A 19,186-nucleotide genomic window follows, 5' to 3' on the forward strand; every position below is an offset into this window, starting at 1 on the left:
GTCCTGCCCCATTTTAAGTGTTTTAACCCCTGATCACTGAGTGGATACCCTGTCCGATTGATTTAGGACCCACCAACGCATGTCAAGGCTCTGCCCGACTAAGTACGTTGGAGTTCTGTCTCGTGACATATTAATAAAGTTGAATTGGGTTAGTATACTTAACGCCGGTCCCATTATATATTTAAAATAACAACCCTCCTAAAACACCCTGACACTCCTACACGTTCCTAAATACACCCCGTATGTGAAAAACGGACCCGAAATACCTTCGTGCCTATAAAAATTAAAGAATACAAGATCAACCCTTCACTCGCGGCCCGCGACAGACGAAGGCATAGCCTTCGCGGGGCGTGATGTGCTGTTACTTGCCGAGCACCTGTGCTGCCACGTGTCCCTACACGTGTCGACCCTATGCCGCCTTGATGGCCCTCGCGGCCCGCGAAAGATTAGGACAAAGCCGTCGCGGGGCGCGACCCGCCTACAATTAGGCTATATAAGGAGCCGAGATCAGTCATTTCAATTCGTTCAAAAATTATAATTCTCTCAATTCTGAATAGCCAAAGTAATACCCGGGTGTTATACCCACTAAAATAGCGAAGCTTTGCCTCGATGTAAGTATTATAACCCTCAGTTACGTATTAGATACGCTGCCCGATTGATCTAATGCTCCGTAACAGCTGTCGAGGCTCTGCTCGACGTAGTCGTTGGAGTTCTGTCTCGGGGAGGGTATAACTAATATAAAATTTGGGTTATTATACTAACACGTGCGCATTGTTTAATTAATAGATTATAACAGGAAGTCACAAGGAAAATACCTAAATTAGCAATGTGAGCAATCCTCTTTTTGTGAACATTTTTGCAAACTGTTTTTACAAAACCCCCGGTGTTTTAAATTATATTTAACAGTGATTGAGTATTTGTATTCTACAATTATCGTCGGTATGTTGGGGTTTTGTATACAAAATTTGTTACTACACTGTGAGTAGTAACATGACCACAAGTCGGGTTGACAGTACCGCGGGTGGTAATTAAAGTAGAAATATAAACAAATGTAATTGTGAGATCGCCCTCAATACTGTAAAATGATAAAACCTGTTTTGATTAAACTAGGATTCACTCACCAGTATTTCCCACTGACAGAGGTTTTTAAAACGTGTTTCAGGTAACAAAATGTGAAAGCCAAATAGAAGCCAGCTGGAGAGCACTGAAAGCTTAGAAAAATGGCTATAAAAGTTACCTAAATAAAAAGGAGATTTTGTTTTCAATAATTAGGGTTTATCCCTATAAATTTATTATAAAGAAAATTTGGGTTTTATCCCATTTATCTATTTTAAACATTTTGGTGTTTAACTCTGATAAAATTATTTCCTAACTACGGTCCCGATGAGAATTTCCGCTGCCAAATAAATAAACACCGATACCATCTGACTGGTTCGCGGCTCCCGCTCCCAGGGTGGGGTCGGGGGTTGTGACAGAAGATGGTATCAGAGCCACTGGTTTAAGCCATTTAGGCGTTCTTTAATATCTAAAACTTAAACCTTATGTTAAGAAATTAATGTTTTAATTTATGTGATATTCTGTCTAGGTAAATTTTCATATGTATATTATGATTTATTTGTTATTCTAACAAATTTTGAGTTCACAGTATGAGGGACCAGTATAATTAAATGTACCCATAGGCTACCTATGTAGATGTATTATGTCTCTAATAGGGATGCCTTACTATTAATTGCATTAAGTTTACAATGATCGCTTATTCCCTAAATAGGTAAGTACACTACTTACCTAATATATTTATAAGTTAAATTTTTTTATATTAATCAAAGTGCAAATCACGAGAAAAAAATAATAAATAAGTAAATAAATAAATTTGACCCAACATTCAATATATGTAATATATTTCTTGTGTGTCGAGATAAAAGAATAATGTTACTTTGATGGATTCATTCAAAGCTTATTATTAGTCTTCAATCTTTCGTTCAATTATGATGACAATAATAATCACTTTTAAACATGAATCTATATAGAAACTAAATAGACATCAACTATAGGATATGTGAAAATATTTATAAATGAGTAACAATAGATTTAGGGGTTGTTAGATTGGTTGACTTTTTCAAACTAACATGGATTCAAAAAATATAATAATAATAATAATAATAATAATAATAATAATAATAATAATAATAATAATAATAATAATAATTGTTAAGCTATGTAGATATATTAAAATGACAGATATAACATTTAATAATAACGATATATGTTTTTGATGTAACACATCAACATATGTGTATATTAAAATATTAAAAAAATGGCCTTATATTGAAGTGTATCCTGTAAAGTTATATACGTTTATAAATAGTATATATATGTAAGGTTTTACATGTGAGTAAGGTTGTATACAAACACTAAAATTTATAGGGTATTTAAATAGTAGTTGTAATCTGTTAAATTTTTAGGATATTTTATATATAAACCGGCTATAGGTATATATATGTGTCCATGGCTGCCATTCCATATATATATATATATATATATATATATATATATATATATATATATATATATATATATATATATATATATATATGAAACCATCTTCAATCAGAAACGGCCCTTGCGGGGCGCGGAAAAAATCCCTGTAGATCACAATATTATATAAGTCTACGTGGTTATTAATGAAAATGCTACTTTACTATATTTTGTTGATACAATTATGTATGGTCATTTTAACCATAAAGTCACCCTATCGTCTTTAATGACTTTATGTACTTGTTATACTACACTATATATACACAAATATAGTTTATATATACACAAGTACGTCCCGTAAATAAATACACTTTAAAACTTAACTTCCATTACATAACTGCTTTATATTTTATTGGAACTGACTAAACTTTTGGGGTTTATATTGAATGATTATAAGAAGAAAATTTTCTAAAAATAATAAAAATCAATTGTGTTATTTCTAATGTAATTTAAATATTTCTACCGGAGCCTAATTAGTATATTCATATATACTAGAGAAAGTAGAGTGATTTTATTTATATTTCCTATATTTATAAGAACTTTACTATATTAAAGTACTAGGGGTAAATTTTACCTATAACTTACCTATGGTTAACAGAAAAAAATGTTTTTATGTTTAGGTCACCCATAAAAAAATAAATAAATAAAAAAAAGTAATAATTTTCATTTTATGATATATTATAAAAGAACATAAAAGATGAGTCTGATGATTTGTACAATTGGTATATATATAAGATAGTAAATAATTGATTTTTACAAGTAAAAGATATTACAAAAGGAAAACCTCTTTTCTTACTCGATTTAAATTAATAATTTAGTATTCTATTTATTTACTTATATAATTATTTTACCTGGCACGTTAAAATTTCCCAGAACATTCTAGTTATCGTTTCATTTTCAAACTAAAATTTAAAAAGAATATCTCACATAAAAATAATTGACTCAAATGTGTGTTTAATACGCTTGTCCTTTATATAGCTTTATTTAAAAATCAAATTACAATTTTAAATATTGTAATATCTTTAAACAAATTACTATTACTATCGTTTAAGATATACATACATATTCTAATACATGTATATTACTTAATTACCTAATATGTTTAGAATCAGTTTTAGAAACGCCAAACTTTGTATTACTTCCTTGAATAAATAATATACAATAAATTAAGAGTTAAGTTTTAATATTTTAAACCAATATGGTTCAACCCACTAGTTAAAAATGAAATTGTTCCCATGAGTCCAGAAAGTTTATATTTTGAGTAATTTATTTCCCTAAACTTTCATCCATCCTTTAATTCCAAAATATTATATTCAATAAATTTAACAGAAGTTTATTTCAATATATTACTTTTATAAAAAAAGTAAATAAAGCTAGGGGAATAAGCTCGATAATTGGTACCATCGGATATATATATATAAATTAAAGATATTACAAAATAAATTTTATATATATATATATATATATATTATGTAAGTTTTGATATTAACTAGAGATTTGAAATTTTTGTTTTGTTTCTAAATAATAAATATACACATGTATACACAATATGATAATCAAATATCTTCTGAAGATAAACATAAAAGAAAATATCACTGATGATTTATATAAAAACATGAACTCATATAAAAATAAATCATGAAACTTGTTATGTTTTAAAAACAATATATGTCTCAATAAAATATTCCTTGCAACGGAATCTAAGGTTATATATGCATAAATAGAGTTAGCTGTAAGCATACTCATCACATCGAACCTAGACATAGTATCAATGGAAACAATGATATTTTTGTCAAAACTCAATTTTCTAAACAAAAGAAAGCCACAACCATAATAATACCTATAATTAAACAAAAGAGTCAGGGTACTGATATTTACTGGTAACACCAAGAATAGTATTTGGACTTGAACCTAGGAGCAACGCTTTAGTATAAGCTTCGAGATAAGCTAATTACTTGCATAGGTAAAGTGTGATGGTTATTGGTATGCGGTGAGGATAATAACTAGAACAGTGCAAGTATGATAAATAAGCAATAACACCTGGCCACTGTTATTTCTTGTTTATTAGTACTACTCGGTTCTAGAATATGATCCATCATGAGAATACTAATTTTATTATTTCCTAATATAAGTCATAATAAATGATGCACTTCTAAAATCATGATTTGAGAAAAAAAAATCTATTTTATGGGAAATACAATGATAATTACCTTTCCGGCAAGACTAGGTATGATGTGGTAAGACACTCTAGCTTGTCCGGGTAAGATGGGGGTACCTCTCCGGCAAGACCGGGTAAGATGGGGTATATGTTAATGAAAATATGAATTTGTTAAATACATTGACCTTATGAATGGTATGTATATTACAGTATGTGAAATATATGATTATATAGATATGTATATCTATAAGGAAATCCAAAGACCATAATGATTGACAATTAAGGATAAAACACGAACAAGTGTGTCAATGATAATTTTAGATTTATTTATTAGGAATCTCTCGTATACATCTATAATTCCAATATCAAACATTATTTCATTTGATCATCTGTCTCGACAAACGACAGGAACCCTTTTGGGGCGCCATCGAAATTTTAAGAATTCCCCTTGCGATTATTAACACGTTAGGAAACCTGTCACACCCCCAAAATTCCACCTAGGGAATGTCCCTGTTAGGCATGTGACGTACCAACAACGAGTCACTAATTACATTGAACCCAATCAAGTTTATAAATAATATCCTTGATAAAGTTGAATTGGGTTACTATACTTAACGCGGGTGCATTATATATTTTAAATAACAACCTTCCTAAAACACCCTGACACCCCTACACGTTCCTAAATACACCCCGTATTTGAAAAACGGACCCGAAATACCTTCGTGCTTATAAAAATTAATGAAAACAAGATCAACCCCTCACTCGCGGCCCGCGACAGACGAAGGCATAGCCTTCGCGGGGCGCGATGTGCTGTTACTTGCCGAACACCTGTGCTGCCACATGTCCCTACACTTGTCGACCCTATGCCGACTTTATGGCCCTCGCGGCCCATGAAAGATAAGGACGAAGCCGTCGCGGGGCGCGATCCGCCTACAATTAGGCTATATAAGGAGCCGAGATCAATCATTTTAATTCGTTCAAAAATTATAATTCTCTCTCAATTCTGAATAGCCAAAGTAATACCCGGGTGTTATACCCACTAAAATAGCGAAGCTTTGTATTGATGTAAGTGTTATAACCCCCAGTTACGTATTAGATACGCTGCCCGATTGATCTAGTGCTCCGTAACGGCCGTCGAGGCTCTGCCCGACGTAGTCGTTGGAGTTCTGTCTCGGGGAGGGTGTAATAATATAAAATTTGGGTTATTATACTAACAGTGTGCATTGTTTAATTAATAGATTCTAACAGGAAGTCACAAGGAAAATACCTAAATTAGCAATGTGATTAATCCTCTTTTTGTGAACCTTTTTGCAAACTGTTTTTACAAAACCTCAGGTATTTTAAATTATATCTAATAGTGATTGAGTATTTGTATTCTACAATTATCGTCGGTATGTTGGGGTTTTGTATACAAAATTTGTTACTACACTGTGAGTAGTAACATGACCACAAGTCGGGTTGACAGTACCGTGGGTGGTAATTAAAGTAGAAATATAAACAAATGTAATTGCGAGATTGCCCTTAAAACTGTAAAATGATAAAACCTATTTTGATTAAACTGTGATTCACTCACCAGTATTTCCCACTGACAAATGTTTTTAAAACGCGTTTCAGGTAACAAAATGTGAAAGCCAAATAGAAACCAGCTGGAGAGCAATGAAAGCTTAGAAAAGTGGTTATAAAAGTTACCTAGATAAAAAGGAGATTTTGTTTTCAATAATTAGGGTTTATCCCTATAAATGTATTGTAAAGAAAATTTGGGTTTTATCCCATTTATCTATTTTAAACATTTTGGTGTTTAACTAGATAAAATTATTTCCTAACTATGGTCCTGATGAGAATTTTCGCTGCCAAATTAATAAACACCGATACCATCTGACTGGTTCGCGGCTCCTGCTCCTAGGGTGGGGTCGGGGGTTGTGACACATGGTAAATTGCATACATTGTTACTAACATACTAGTAGGCGTTAACTATAAGTCAAAGCGAAGCATATCGCAATCGTGCATACCATTGTGTCCGAAATGACAAGGTTTTAAAATAGTTTATTTAACAATACCACAAGAATACGGGCGGTGCATTAATCCTGTAGTGCTATAATTGTAAAGGTAGACTTGCAAAGTTAATGAGCATATAGAACACAAGTATAACATAGCATGCGATTAACAAGGAGAATACAAGTATCATGTTATTAGCGGATAAAGCATGTGTGTAAACAAGTTTAATCGTGATTCATGATTTTTGTATATGTGTACATGCTGCACCCAAAGTGTATAAACGGAAAATGGAATCGAGTATACTCACGATTTTGCGTATAAATCCCGCATACGTAAGTGATGCGTTGAGAGTCAAGGACACCAAAGTTACCCTACATTAGGGAAACGAAGGTGTGTAAGTATTCGAATTCGGTAGAGAGTTTGGATTGGGAATTTAAGTATAAAAAGTATAAGTACACAAAAAATATATCTTGTCTAAATACTCGTTTTGACACTAAGTTTTTAAGTGATTTCATGGGTCCTAATTTGCCCCTAGAATCAAAACCGAAGAGTTTAGAACGTAGATAAAGTAACCTATGCTCATGATATATAACCGTAATCCGGTTAACATCAAGAATTCGGCTAGTATATATTTTATATTATATATAATATAAGTCCATCATGTATAATCATATAAGTCATGTAATGTCAAGCATGGAGGTAGGATGATAATCATCCATTAAACCTCTTTATATGAATTCACCAATGCAAAAGGTTATCAAGATAGTTGATAACCCAGTTGGTCATGAATGAAAACAAAATAAAGACTAACTAGTTCATCAAGTAGCTAAGTAAGAACAACCTGGGGGTTTCATACCCATTATGGAAAATGTTGGAGATGCAGCGGGGTTGTGTTACTTTAGGTCTAGGAAACTACTTGGAATAATGTAGTAAAACATCAAATGAGGTGGTGGAACAAGTTTGGAAAGCCCAAGCTTTCAGGGTTCACACCTTTACTAAAACACAAGTCTTGCCATATGAATTACGGTAGACTTGGATGGTTTCATCACTTGTAGGTTGTATAAATCCTGTCAAAAAAGAAAGTTTAGAGAAGGTTGGACCTTAAACTTGATGGAGAAAAACCACACACAAGCCCCAAAAACATAGGTTTGATTGAGGACAAGGTGGGTACAAGTTCTTAAAAGATGAACATCTATTAATTTAGTGAAAACATAAAATTAAACCCACTTTGGATGCCAAAATCGGAGTTTTATTAGCAACATACAATCTACCTTAAACTCTTTCAAAACATCAAACAAGTTCACAAGCAGCTGAACACATAGCACGGTATTGAGCCTCTCCAGTTGACCTAGAAGTAGTACTCTGTTTCTTACTTTTCCATGATACTAGATTTTCACCCAAAAAAACACAAACCCAGTAACAGATTTCCTAGTTAACAAACACTTCGCCCAATCAAAATCATCATAACAAGACAATTCAAATCTAACACTCTTTTTAAACATTAAACCTCTTCCTAGGCTTAACATTAAATACCTCAACAACCTTAAAGCAATTTTAAGATGAGCCTCTAAGGGACTATGCATGAATTGACTCAAATATTGAACATCATAACTGATAGCAGGACGTGTTAAGGATAAATATATCAATTTCCCTATCAGTTTTTGATAACTAGTAACATCAACCAACTTTTCTTTACTAAATTCAGTTTTTGATTTAACTACATGACTTAGTTCCATGGGAGTATTAACAGGTTTACACCCAAGGTATCCAAATTCATTTAATAATTCCAAACAATATTTTCTCTGACTCAAACACACCCTAGTTTTATTATACAACATTTCGAAACACAGAAAATATTTAAGTGTTCCAAGATCTTTAATTTGAAATGTATCACTTAGCATAGCTTTTATTTTAGCAATTTTTGTGTTATCATTACCAGTAATCACAATATCATCCACATAAACTAGCAATATAATAAACACAGTTTCCTTAGAAAATGTAGATAGAGAATGATCACCAACACTTTGCACAAAACCAACACCTACAACACATTTGTAAGTTTTGCATTCCACTTCCTAGGAGCTTGCTTTAACCCATATAAAGATTTAACAGGTTTACACACTTTATTCTCACTTTTAGAATAATATCCCTCAGGAAGTGTCATGTAGACTGTTGGTGCATGCGTCTGTTGACTTCGTCTTGTATCGAGTCTTGTATTTAGAATGTTAGATCAGGGCACGTAGTTCGAGATAGAGGTAATTTCGCATGAGAGGGTAATTCCGCTTGAATGAGACATGCATTAATTCCGTGCGGAATTAGATTCCGCTAGGAATCTAATTTCGTTTGGAACATTTCCAAGCGGAATTAGAACATTATAAATACCCTTGATGTGCGTAAGGTGTAATATGTTTTAGATGTATATTTTAAGCCCTTTTTACACTTTTTAGACAAGTTTTAAATTTATAAACACGATATTCACTAACACTAAACACACATATGGGCAAGTGCACCCATCGTGGACGTAGTATAGTGTTGGTAAGATACCGAGATCGTCCAAGGACACAAGAGCTTTTAGTACTGGTTTATCCTCAACGTCTAATGAAATCAAAATGTTAGAAAAAAGGTTTTTAAACTAGGAAAATAAAACTAACTAAAATGCTGAAAAGTAAAGTAAAAGTAAAAACAGATAGACAAGATGAATCACTTGGATCCGACTCATGTGTAGTGTAACCTTTGATTATTTTCGCACTTTTGCACTTATTTAAGAGATTATCTTAGTTATTGTAGTAGGCCCCTCTTTTGAAGGTGACGTTACCCTCAACCCGGTAGTTTGAGTCAGCAAGGATACAATCCTAAAGGGTCGGATTTTTGAAAGATAATTAATTAAGTTATTAATGCATAATGTGGCAGGCCCCTCTTTTGAAGGCGACGTTACCCTCGGCTAAGTAGTCTGAGTGAGCAGGGATACAGTCCTAAGTAGTCGGGTTAAAGTTTTAATAGTAGTGTAACTTATGAGGGGGTCAAAGAGTTTGGACCCCCGCCCTCCAATACCGTTGGGTATTGAAGGAGGTCCTACTAAATTTGACTCAGGTCCTTTGCAGGATCTATACACTGAACAATGGCAAGACTCTTACCAAACCGTTCCCTTAACCCCCGACCAGGTAGCCAACATACCTCCATATAGACCGTGGAGATATGAATGGTGAAAATCTTTTATTTTATATAGACAGTAAAATAATGCCAAGACACCACGGACAAACGATAAGGAAGAATCACCTTCAACATAAGAAACTAGTAATTAAAGTCATTAATACAAAACCAATTAAAAAGTGCAAAAGATTAAAAATAAAAAGTATTACACTAAACACTTGTCTTCACCAAGTGATTTAAGAGACTTAGGCAAACATGGCCTTTGATTGTCAAGAACTCTTACGATCAATCTTGGATCCCGAGACGACTCACACACTCTATGATGGACAATGGATGATGTTGGTGGATGATGGTGTTGTGATGGTGCTGGGTGGTGGGTGAAGTGTGAGAGAGGTGGTGTGCCAAGGGATGAGTTGAAAGAGCTCCAAGCACTCCTATTCATAGGCTGAACAGAAGCTCGGGCACGACCTCGTGTCCACTAGGCACGACCCCATGCCCATCCTACTCTCTTTCTTCATTAAATGCATTTTCATTAAATGCATTTTTGTCTGCATTAGTTGACCACGCCCCCGTGTCCGCTGAGCACGACCCCGTGTGCAGAAGCATATCTGTACTATCAAGATTTGCCTGGATTTCGCGAATCTTATAGTTGACCACTCCCCCGTGTCCGCTGAGCACGGCCCCGTGGTGGGCAATAGAAGCTTCTACCACTTTGTCTTTTCTACTGACACTTGGGCACGCCCCCGTGCTTACTGAGCACGAGGCGTGTTCAGGTTTCTGTCTTCTTGTTTTGCTTGGGAAGATGCTGTCGGGAGGTCGGGCATGCCACGTTTGTTCCTTTTCTTGTATTTATGTTAGATTTAGCTGCCTTTTTGCTTCTTTTGTTCATTTGGGCTCATTTAATCCTGAAAATATAAAAGGAAGACAAAAGCACACTTTTTCCAACATTAGTACTAAAAAGGGTTAGTTTTATGCCACGATTGATGTAATTTATATGTTGCATTTTGTGCATATCAAATACCCCCACACTTGAATATTTGCTTGTCCTCAAGCAAAACTCTTTATAATGTGGCTTTTTTCACTCCCAAATGGAATGGGTAGAAGAGAAGGTTTTTGGGCTTGTCTTAGAGTGTCGGGATTTCCAAGATTCTTTATTTAAGTTTTATTTTTATTTATTTACAATCCTATTCGTCATGATTTATTAAAACGTTTCATAAGATAAATTTCTTATTAGGGCATAACATGCCTTTTTAAAATTCCATTTATATACAAGTTCACATACCTCACGGGGGATCACTCAACACTCGGTCGAAGGTGTATTTTTAGTGAATCACTCGAGAGAAGCATGGAACTTACTCCTACCATAAGCTTGCCAAGCAATCAATCCTCCTCCTCTTTAACTATATACCTTTGTAAATATCAAGAGGACTTTTTGGGTGAAGGGTTAGGCTTGGGCTAAAGGTGGGTGGTTGGGTTAGTGGTTAGTGAAAGGGCGAAAAGCGTAAAAAGCGTCGGTTTTTTTGAAAGACTTTTCATTTTTCACAATTTTATTTTATTTTGATGAACCATTTCTGTCAAACAAAGTAATTTTTGATGAACTTGTTTGTTTATTTGGTTTCATCATCAAAATATATATTTAGTGATAAGAGAAACCGAGCTTTGTTACTAAAAGAAAGGGTTAAAATAAAAAGGTTTAGGTGGGTAAAAAGGGTGATTGTTTTAGGTTAAGAAATGAAAAGGTTTAAGCTCAAAGGGGTTGACTAGGGGGATTTTGGGTAGGTGGTAAAAAAATTGAAAAATAATGGTGTAGAAAGAAAAAAAAGGGTTAGTCCTAATGCCTCCATCATTTACTTACTCGGGTTTAAGTTGGTAAGGACCGGGAATGCATTGTTGTGGCAAGTTCTAGAGTCGTACGAACCAAGCGGCTATTCACACAAGAAACGAAAAATGAGCATTTAGTGTAAAGACATGTATTGTATGCTCAATAAAGGCTCAAAACTCACTTTTGTGGGAATGGGTTTTTATGTGATCAAGTATATATAATCAAATTTTAACTAAGCTTGTCATGTCGTTTCATAATTTTCTTATGTTGGTTCTTTTTGTCACGACGCTATCGGTTGTAAACTTGTAAAAATATAACCTTGTTAGAACCTTAAATTCCCAACAAATGATTTTTTTTTTGAAAAAATTTGGGGTGATTAGCGGTTCCAATAGAGTTTTGTTTAAGGCTTGTTAATTAGGACTTGCAAGATTCAAAGTTTTAGTATCCCCCCACACTTAAATTACACATTGTCCTCAATGTGTCCCAAAAATAAGCTTTTAGGTTGATTGAATGTGTAAAAGGGTGTTAAAAGCAAAATTTTATGTTACTTGCACTCTGGGCACGGCCCCGTGTTCAAGTGCCAGTGACAAAATTTAGTAAAGAGAAACAGAAGCCTGGACAAGGGGGCGTGTTCAGTGATCACGGCCCGTGTCCAGTTACCTGAACTGGGCATTTTTTTTGCAGATTGTGCAGCACGGGGCCGTGTTGGGCGGACACGGCCCGTGCTGAACTTGCTGTAATGAAGAAATTTTTGTCGGATGGCCCTGTTTTCGTGCATGGGGTGATGTTTCTCGTTTCCCTTGTTATCCTTTACCATCCCGAGTGTGTTTTATTCCTGCAAATTAAAATTAAACTAAAAATTAATCTAAGCTAAACTAAGGATAGTTCCGCGGAATGCCTCCGTGGTGCGCCACGTTTATAAGGGTCCTTGGCTAGACCCAAAGTGAGGTCATATATTTTCCGAGCGGGATGTTTTGCATCCCATGTTGCACCGTCGGAGAGCATCATCCAAACTCGAATCAATGACTTTCATGTAATTGACCGGGTCATCGTCATCTACTCTCTTCCCAACCCCAAACTTCACTTCCTTATCCCCAAACTTCAAGGTAAGTGTTCCATCATTCATGTCTACCACTGCTTGCGCGGTGGCTAGAAATGGCCTCCCTAGTATGAGGGGGACTTCGGTGTCCTCTTCCATATCTAGTATGACAAAGTAGGCTGGGTAGACGAAATTGTCGACTTTGACCAACAGATTTTCAGCGACACCTTGCGGGTATTTGACGGATCTGTCAGCAAGTTGTATACTCATCTTGGTATGGCTTGTTTTTCCTAGGCCGAGTCGTTTGAACATTGATGCAGGCATGAGGTTAATGCTCGCCCCAAGGTCGGCTAGTACATTACGAACGGGGGATTCCCCGATCGAGCAAGGAATTGTGAAGCTTCCAGGATCAATCTTCTTTTGTGGGAGTTTGTTGAGTACGAGGGCGGAGCATTCTTTGCCTAAGTTAACTAATTGCAATGATTCAATTTTCCTTTTATGAGTGAGGAAGTCCCTCATGAATTTTAAGTATTTAGGCATTTGAGTTAGGACTTCGATAAAAGGAATATTAACATGCAATTGTTTTAGTAGATTTTCGAATTTTGTGAATTGCTCATTGGTCTTTTGACGAATTAACCTACCGGGGTATGGAACCGGAGGAGCCTTGGTAGGCTCTTGAATTAGAGGAGAAGCCTTCTCTTGTTGGGGCGGTGTTGTGCTTCCCTCAGTTGGCGGTGGTGGAGCTTCTTCGAAACCCACGGTACGGTTTCTTAATGTTATGAGACGGACTTGTGCTTTTGGGTTTGTTTTGGTATTACTTGGTAACGCGCCTTGTGGTCTCTCGGACAAATTTTGAGCTAATTGATTTTGTTTTTCAATGTTTTGTATACTAGCTTGTTGATTTCTAAAATTCGATTCCAATTGTTGAAATCGATCCAAGTTTTTCTTTTCAGTGTCGGAGATGAGGCGAGATATAGTATCTTCAAGCCTTTCTCGTCCACCTTGTTGTTGAGGGAAATTTTGTGACTCATTTATTGGTTGTTGAAAGTTTGTTCGTTGGTTTAGGTTTTGTTGGTTGCTACTATTGTCGGGTTCTCTCCAACCAAGGTTATGGTGGTTACGCCATCCTTAGTTGTAGGTACCCGTTGGAGGACCCGACGGCCTAGGTCTGTTATCAATGTAGCTTACCGACTCTTGTTGATCATCTGTTTCTTTCATACAACTCCAACTTTCATGTGGCCCACCACACCCTTCATAAGCCATAACCGAGACCGTTTTTGTCATTTCGAACTTTTTGATTTTTGAAGAAAGGGCCTCGATTTGGGCTTGTAAAGAAGTGCTTTCATTAACCGTATGGGTGCCCAGGGCAATAGATTTATTGCCTTGGGGAGTGTTCCACTGAAAATTGGTTTGAGCAATTTCCTCAATTTGAATGTATATTTCATGTGGGTGGCGATTACCTAAAAGTCCCCCGGAGCTAGAGTCAAGTGTTTGTCTTGTGTGTGGCAACAACCCATTGTAGAAAGTGGATACTTGTTGCCAGACCGTAAGATCGTGATGAGGACACTTTCGCAATAACTCCTTGAACCTTTCCCAAGTTTCATATAAGGATTCCCCATCCTCTTGTGAATATGTATTAATTTCAGTCATTAATTTAGCCGTTTTAGCGGGAGGGAAATACTTATATAGAAACTTTTGGGCTAGTTCATCCCAGGTGTTTACCGAACCAACTGGGAGGGCGTTGAGCCAAGCTTTTGCTCGGTCTTTTAGTGAAAATGGAAACATTCGAAGGCGGATGATGTCATTTGATGCTCCATTGATCTGGAAGGTATCACATATTTCTAAGAACTTAGTAATATGTAGATGGGGATCCTCGTCCGCAAGCCCATGGAAGGTTGGGGAGTTTTGAAGCATCTGTATCAAATGTGGCCGAAGTTCGAAGTTGTTAGCTTCAACATTCGGTGCATTGATAGCGGCGCCGAGATTACCCATGGTGGGTTGTAGGTAATCCATGAGGGTACGTTGGTCCGCCATTGGAAGTGGGTCCCACGAAACCTTCTCTTGGTTTTTAGCTTTAAGTCTTTTTCTGAGAAAGCGTTCGGGTTCTTCTAGAGGTTCTTTTATGTCTCTACTAGAACTGGAGCTCATACACTACGTAGAAAGTTCAGATGTGGTGTCTGGTTCCAAGTCCTGCAATAAAAACAGAAAATAATGTTGGTCAGGAAGTTCACCACGGCCCCGTGCTCAGTGAACACGGCCCGTGGTCGGAGATACAACGATTGTTTTCCGGATCCCTGTTATTGGAAAGTTGGACACGGCCCCGTGTTGAACCGACACGGCTCCGTGCTCAGCTCTCTGTAACTCGGAAAATAAAAACTGCCAGTGGCACTGCTGGGCACGGCCCGTGTCCGACCAGGCACGGCCCGTGCTGAGCTCTGCTGAAGCTGAAAAATTAAGAAAATCCTAAAAAAAAATAAATAAAATAGAAAAAATGATTAGGCCGATGATTCCTAACTTTCTTAAAATCCTTGTGTCCCCGGCAGCGGCGCCAAAAACTTGATGTGCGTTAGGTGTAATATGTTTCAGATGTATATTTTAAGCCCTTTTTACACTTTTTAGCCAAGTTTTAAATTTATAAACACGATATTCACTAACACTAAACACACATATGGGCAAGTGCACCTATCGTGGATGTAGTATAGTGTTGGTAAGATACTGAGGCCGTCCAAGGACACAAGAGCTTTTCGTACTGGTTTATCCTCAACGTCTAATCAAATCAAAATGTTAGAAAAAGGTTTTTAAACTAGGAAAATAAAACTAACTATAATGCTGAAAAGTAAAGTAAAAGTAACAACAGATAGACAAGATGAATCACTTGGATCCGACTCGTGTGTAGTGCAACCTTTGATTATTTTCGCACTTTTGCACTTGTTTAAGAGATTATCTTAGTTTTTGTAGTAGGCCCCTCTTTTGAAGGTGACCTTACCCTCAACCCAGTAGTTCGAGTCAGCAAGGATACAATCCTAAAGGGTCAGATTATTGAAAGATAATTAATTAAGTAATTAATGCATAATGTGGTAGGCCCCTCTTTTGAAGGCGACGTTACCCTCGACTAAGTAGTCCGAGTCAGCAGGGATACAGTCCTAAGTAGCCGGGTTAAAGTTTTAATAGTAGTTTAACTTATGAGGGGGTCAAAGAGTTTGGACCCCCGCCATCCAATACCGTTGGGTATTGAAGGAGGTCCTACTAAATTTGACCCAGGTCCTTTGCAGGATCTATACACTGAACAATGGCAAGACTCTTACCAAACCGTTCTCTTAACCCCCGACCAGATAGCCAACATACCTCCATATAGACCGTGGAGATATGAATGGTGAAAATCTTTTATTTTATATAGACAGTAAAATAATGCCAAGACACCACGGACAAACGATAAGGAAGAATCACCTTCAACCTAAGAAACTAGTAATTAAAGTCATTAATACAACCAATTAAAAAGTGCAAAAGATTAAAAATAATAAGTATTACACTAAACACTTGTCATCACCAAGTGATGTAAGAGACTTAGGCAAACATGGCCTTTGATTGTCAAGAACTCTTACGATCAATCTTGGATCCCAAGATGACTCACACACTCTATGATGGACAATGGATGATGGTGGTGGATGATGGTGGTGGATGATGGTGTTGTGATGGTGGTGGGTGGTGGGTGAAGTGTGAGAGAGGTGGTGTGCCAAGGGATGAGTTGCAAGAGCTCCAAGCACTCCTATTTATAGGCTGAACAGAAGCTCGGGCACGGCCCCGTGTCCACTGGGCACGACCCCGTGCCCATCCTACTCTCTTTCTTCATTAAATGCATTTTCATTAAATGCATTTTTGTCTGCATTAGTTGACCACGCCCCCGTGTCCGCTGAGCACGACCCCATGTGCAGAAGCATATCTGTACTATCAAGATTTGCCTGGATTTCGCGAATTTTATAGTTGACCACAACCCCGTGTCCGCTGAGCACGGCCCCGTGGGCAATAGAAGCTTCTACCACTTTGTCTTTTCTGCTAACACTTGGGCACGCCCCCGTGCTTACTGAGCACGGGGCGTGTTCAGGTTTCTGTCTTCTTGTTTTGCTTGGGAAGATGCTGTCGGGAGGTTGGGCATGCCACGTTTGTTCCTTTTTTTTGTATTTATGTTAGATTTAGCTGCCTTTTTGCTTCTTTTGTTCATTTGAGCTCATTTAATCCTGAAAATACAAAAGGAAGACAAAAGCACACTTTTTCCAACATTAGTACTAAAAAAGGGTTAGTTTTATGCCACGATTGATGTAATTTATATGTTGCATTTTGTGCATATCAACCCTTTAAGCAAAATCATTTGTAACTTTTCCGTCTTGTGTACCAAAGTGCTGCCGAAGTGTCGTCTCACTGTAAATCATTGTCAAATCAATCAAATCGATAGTTTAAGTGAATATCTTGCTGAATTGACCTGATTCATCTGTTTCCGCCTTTCTTTTCAAGTATAAAATCTTCTGAACGACTCGTTTGGTCGGTAAAACGATCCCACAAGTGGTATCAGAGCTCAGGAGGAAGAGTTCATACCAATTCAGCTGCAAATTCTGATTTCTACACCTTATTTTTCAAATTAAACTTGATTTTACGGTCAAAATGTTTTGAATTTCACACATCATGTGCGCATTAGTGTTTTAACAAACCCTTGAAAGTTTCAGAACTAAAATCAGCTTAAAACTTGATCAATTTGACAATTTTCAGTTCGAGATGATGACATCAGCGTAATTCCGCACGGAATTAGGGGGTAATTTCGTTCCACTTGATAATTTTGTTTGAAAGTTCATACGGAATTAGCTAATTCCGTTTTAGTTGGGTAATTTCGTTTGGGAGGTCCACGCGGAATTAGTAATTTCGCTTGAAAGTTCTTATTCAGTTTGATAATCCCGCACGGAATTACAATTTCGTTTGAAAAAGTGCAACCTCAAACGAAATTAGGGTAATTTCGTTCAAAGGTTAATTTTGTTTGGACTATGTAATTCCGTTTGAAAGGAATCTCGTTTGGAGAAAGTAATTTCGTTTGAACAGGACTGTTTGTGAACTTTGAACTCCGATTACTATTATTCAGCAAGCTATGTTGGAAAATGAAACGGGAACTATGCAAAAACCGCCTAAGCTCATGAACAACGAGGAATATAAAGGATGGGAAGAACGTTTTGAGAATTGGGTGCAAGCAAATTATTTGGATGCTTGGGAGTGCATTGAAACGAAATACGTTAGACCGACGAATGATGACGAAGAGGAGATTGCTATCAAAGATCTTAGTGTGGATGAGAAAAAGAAATACAAAAAATGAAAAGATGATGATCAGTTTATTGCAACAAGCTGTAAAAGAAGATATCTTGGTCTTATTGCAACACACTGGGAGTGCATATTCGATCTGGAAAGCATTAAGATCTAAGTTTGTTGGAAGTCAAGAAATGATTAAAAACAAGAAATCGCTTCTGAAAAAAGAGTTTGATCTATTTCGTGGTTTGAAAAATGAGAGCACAAAGCAGATCATTGAAAGATACTGCAATTAGTTAGTTAACATGAAGAGAGTAAGCATCACAAAAGACAATGAGGAATTGATTGAAAAATTGGCTGATGCATTGCAAAATAAGACTTGGGGCACATATTTGATGATGTTAGGAAATAAGAAAGGATTTAACAATCTAACCCTGAGTAAGTTCATTGAAAAGATTGAGGCTCAAGAAATGGAACAACGGAAAATCTCAAGAATGAAAGATTTTGATGGTGAACAAGATATCGGGCTTTATTACAAAGCAGGTATCAATGACAAGACCAACATATCACCAAAGGTTGAAACAACATTCAATGCAAAGAGTTCATCGGGAGGTTCATCTAAAGGATCAAACAGCAAAACAAGTTTTTCGTCATATCCGTCATTTGATCCAAACATTTCTGCAACTAAGAATGGCAAGAAGTTACAATGCAACATTGTATTGAATCTTGAAAATTATCAGGATTATTCTGAAGAAGTTGCAAAAAGTCACATGTCTTTGTTGGGGACTGTGTTAGAATCATATGGTAGTTTAGTTGCAGGAAGGATCGGGAATCCAATGCTAACAAAAGAGGATTACAATCAGATTGATGCTGAGGAGATGGAATTGATGGATATAAAATGGTGTTTGGCGAGTGTGTTAAGACGAGCTGAGAAATTCAAATAAATCACAGGAAGAGATGACTTCCGTGATGCATGTGTTTCTAATTTGGGTTTTGATAAATCTAAACTTACTTGTTTTCGTTGCAGGGAAAAAGGACACTTCAAGAGGGAGTGCACAAACCGTGAAGCAAGTGGAGCTCAAAATCCGTTCAACAACAATAATTACTACTGGAAGGCCATTTATCATCAAGTTGCTCAACAACAACAAGAACCACATGTCACACCCCGACCACGTAGGACAACAAACCGTGGTGGAAACATCGG

The 19,186-nt window shown here is 36.5% G+C and overlaps 1 non-coding gene across 1 annotated transcript; it reads left to right on the top strand.

The window, feature by feature from the left end:
• The first annotated feature begins 14,248 nt into the window (after positions 1–14,248).
• Positions 14,249–14,355, top strand: LOC118489647. The gene has a single exon (XR_004887664.1). It is a non-coding gene; the product is annotated as a small nucleolar RNA R71 (small nucleolar RNA).
• Positions 14,356–19,186: the final 4,831 nt, after the last annotated feature.

The sequence above is a fragment of the Helianthus annuus genome, chromosome 17, assembly GCF_002127325.2.
Source record: "Helianthus annuus cultivar XRQ/B chromosome 17, HanXRQr2.0-SUNRISE, whole genome shotgun sequence".
NCBI lineage: Eukaryota > Viridiplantae > Streptophyta > Magnoliopsida > Asterales > Asteraceae > Helianthus > Helianthus annuus.